We start from the raw sequence: 4,690 nt of genomic DNA, 5'->3' as shown, positions 1-4,690 counted from the left end.
CAAATATGTAAAATTATGAAAACAGAATAAATTGAATTTAATTAATTCAAGGGAAGTGTAAGATTGGATTTCATTGTTCATATTTTCAGTATCTAAATAAAATTAATACATATGAATCATTTTCCAACATTTCTTTGTCTTGTTGTTGCTACATGATTTTAACTTCTATGCGAGATTTTGATCCAAGAGGTGTTAGTATAACTCGCCGAGGCGAGTAGATAACTTCATGCTGAAGGAATGTCACTAGCCCAGGCGAGTTGATAACTTCATGCTGAAGAAATGTCACTAGCCCAAGCAAGTTCACCCTGAAACTACCCTCTTCTGCATGTAGGCTTGCCCAGACGAGCTCTGATTAGCCTAAGTGAGTGACAAAGGATTTCACCTCTTCATAATGACCCTCAACACTCTTTTTCTTGGCTCTATGTATTGTTCCAACAAATAACCATCAAAACATAAGGGAGGAATGGATGGATCTTTCCTATTAAAACAAAAACATTTATAAATGAACAATATATAAAACAACTAGAATCAAAGTAAGTTTACAAGAAAACTATTAAAATCAAAAGATAAGTGCTAATATTCTAATCTAAAAAATAACTAAAATATGACTCATATCAACGACCTTTGGCAAAGTATGGTCGGACGAAGACCGACCACCATGACGATAAGAGTAGAGATAAGTCCAAAAAGAAAGACTCACCACTGACCTCCAAGGCTAAAGTGATACACTTAGTCGGTCATGCATGATAGTGGAAATCCAACCACCATGACCCTTGCCAAGCATTACACTCATGGATGTAGACTTCTGGGGTATCTCTCCATACAACAATAACCCAATCGTCATATTCACAGTTTTAATGGTTTTTAATGTTCAATGAATTTTGGTCGATGGAGGGAGCTTGGTGAACGTGATGTATCTCGGGATATTGTTAGGTTTTGTCGGAGTCGAGACTAAGGTTCGGGTTTGTGTCGATCTTGAAACCACTTTTGGCGATGTAGGATTCAAAAAATTCACCATCTGATACTTGGTTGTCAACGCACCATCTACTTACAATATCTCTTTAATGTTCGTCAGTAGCCTAAGAGTACTATTGGAAAAAGTGCTTTCTACGTCGGTTTTACGACACATTCAAAGATGGTTTAGAACCATCTTTGAAGCCAACGTCGTGGAAAGTCTTGACTTTCTACGACGGTTCCCAAAAAACTGTCTCAGAAAAGCTACAATTCTAAGACGTTTTTTTTTTGGAAAAATAACCTTTTTAGAATGTATTTTTTAAAATAAAATTAAAAATTCTAAGACGATTTTCCAAAAAATCATCTTAGAATAAATTCAAAGACGATTTTTGATAGAACCGTCTTTGAATGCATTTTTTTTTAAAAAACAATAAGACGGTTTATCCTAGTGTAGTATTCGAAGACGGTTTCTCAAAGAACTACCTTAGAATGTATTTTTTTTAAAAAAATAAAAATAAATTAAGGATTTTAAGACGGATTTTGCAAAAATCATCTTAGATTGTAGACATTCTAAGACGATTATTTGAAGGATTCTAAGATGATTCTAATAATGTCCTTTTTTAAAAATAAAAAAAAAATAAAAATTGAGGATTCTAAGATGATTTTTCAGAGAATCGTCATAGAATATTATTTAAAAAAAATAAAATAATGAATTTCACATGGGAATACCATGATCCAATTTCCAAAGAGATGCTAGAAAATAAAAATCTTATTCTTCTCCATAAAAATGAACATTAAAAACAATAATTAGTAACCTAAGCATAGCATTACATGTTTCATTCATTAGAAAATTATTGTCTTACACTAACCTAAGCATAGCATAACATGCTACAATAAATTATTCACAATAATATCAATAGAGACTTAAAACTTGTATAAGGATTGACTTAATAAGTAATAAAACTTGCATATATATCCACCAAGAACGAAAGTAGCTAACACAGATGCCATAACTACCCCCAACAATAGCTAGTGGCCATAAAACAATAGCAAGGCTAGCAAAAGGCACACATATTGTCTCCAAGAAAGGGCCTTCACGACCTATGAGATCATGAAACAAACACTTCCAACCTTTAAAAAGCATGTAAGGGCCTTTACATATGGCAACAACTAATATAAGTGGCATGTCAACAATGATCCCAAGAACCGCACCCACAATAGCACCAGGAAGATATCGCAACTTGCATTGAAACAAATAAAAGAAACATCATTGAAATTTCAATTAATATATGGAATCCTATTATTCATGTGTTAATCTAACTAGAAGACATTTTTATAGCCATAATTTTTTGTTTTTGCTTTGAAGTTCCCAAAATTTGCCAATGCAACCTAGCTCACTAGTTGGATAATCATTAGTTAAATCTAGCATAGACCAAACATACAACTAAATAAACAAAAAATGCACAAGAAAGAATAAAAGAAAAATAATGTAGTTTCATCTTCTTAGCCAAATTAGTAAGAAAGGAAATTTAGGCAGTAACATTAACAATGAATCATGTTGGTACCTAAAGTTTTCATACATCAGATTTTACTTGTTAATTGGAACTTCTTATCCCATCAGAATTGTCATTTAAAGATGCTACCTGGTAATAATGCCTTCTGTCAATATTTTGTATGGCAATCTTCTTTAACTTTGCCATAGTGATATTTGATATGCATATCATGAATGATTAAAATCACCATTTATAACATTCATATAGGCCATAACATGAGCATAATACCACTTACTCCCCATTTGGTTACCCAAAAACAGAAAAATTGGATGTATATCAAAAAAAAATTCCAACCTATGCTTCCATTAGAGACATAATGGTATAACAAAAATGAAACAAAGAAATATAATGACACAAAACTTGATCTCATAATATTTCCCATTCGGTTGTAGCCGATCATCCATAAATGAAAAATAAGTATCAAAGCACCTCACTACACAGTAATATTTCTACATACAATGCATGGGCCAAAGACCATGTATGATACTTGAGTTGCCTATTATCATTACTAAGCATACCAACAGGCAAAATATGACACCTGAAGTCATAGTGTAGTTTGAGTTAGTTTGATTAATTATAAACCTCAAGCAGAAATTTGACTTAGCTCTATTCTAGTATGATAAGAACAACAAATAGGCAATGATCAAAGTTAAGAGAGAGAGAGAGAGAGAAACAGAGAGAACAAACAAAACAACTATTACATATTTTGCACAAAGCATAATCCATGATGAATGATGGAGTCTTTGCCAGGTTCATTCTCGTTTCTCCAATAGGCCATGATGAAGTGCTTTCTAGGTACATACTCAGTTTCTCTTATGTTCTACTTCCCATTTTCATGCCAATATCTATTGTATAGATGATTGATCCTCAGGATTGACTACTACTTCAGAGTCCATTCTGTTGGATTTAACTTCTTCACTTATTGGAAGTCCTATTTTAGGTGAAAACTTCTTCACCTCCTCTACAGTGTAGATGAAAATTTTCCTCACAATGCTAAAAAAATTATAAAAATTACGATCATATTTCAAAAAGCGAAAAAAGAACAAAAATGATTCAAATTATTTAGCCAAATGGATAGAAGAATGATTAAAATAACATGTGTGATATGTTACACGTGGATCGGAACAAGAGCAACAAAGTCATACCACAAATCTAAAACAAAACAAGGAATATAGAGGAAAAAAAAATCAACAAGTGAACTTAATCAAATGACAATAATGAAAGGAATAATTTACACGAACAAAGAGTCACATAGAGTATAAATGAGAATGAGAGTGAAGTTTAACTGATTTGGGAGAGAATAGGGAGTAAATTTTGGATTACTTTCGGTAATTAGAGAAAATAAGAAAAAATATTTCAAATTAATTCTAATAAAAATAAATATAGTCAGACTGAGAGAGATCTTTAATATAATCAATCAATAAGAATCAGTGAGTAATTAATTTTAAGTAAAAACTAAACCATGAAATTATGAATCTTACTGAAAATTAAAACTATTTCTTTTATATTAGTTTTATGGGTATTATAAGAAAACACGAGTCTTATAATTATTAGTATATTTTTTTAGGCTTAATTTTTTTGGAAGCCTAAAAGAAGAGTTTTAGTTGTTTTACCCTTAGGTCGACCCTAGCTGATATGATATCTGTAGGTGAGTTAGCCGATGTAGAGTTTCAAGTCTTACGAGTACAATATGGAGACTTTTGCTTGAATACAAAATTAGAATCACGTTTTAAAATTGAATTTTAAATTTTTCAGCTTTCAATAATCATCACAAATCATATTTTAAAATTAAAATTAAATTATAGCAATAAAAAACGTTACAAATGAATTGTTTATTCCTCGTAGTGCAAAAGGACTTGAAAACATTTCTCTAATTCCAAGAATTAAAAAAAAGAATATTTAACTTTGGAAGGCAAAAAATAAAAATAACTTATATCTAGGACACTAAAAATATATTTAAATCTTATTTTTATTACAATATTTTCATATTATCTTTCATAAACTGATAAAAAAAATATTATCTTTCATAATAAATTTTATAACGTTTTTCCTGGTCATTTTTTCTCCACAAATGTATAGAAAAAAATGGCATCAAAGCAAAAGCATGAATGTTGAATATTTTTATTGAAAAAAATTATATTTCTATTTTATCTTAATGTATTATCATTTTTCAAATAATTTAT

The sequence above is a fragment of the Glycine max genome, chromosome 7 (assembly GCF_000004515.6).
Source record: "Glycine max cultivar Williams 82 chromosome 7, Glycine_max_v4.0, whole genome shotgun sequence".
Taxonomy (NCBI): Eukaryota; Viridiplantae; Streptophyta; class Magnoliopsida; order Fabales; family Fabaceae; genus Glycine; species Glycine max.
The sequence above is the reverse complement of the archived record's forward strand: the minus strand, read 5'-3'. Positions refer to the sequence as shown.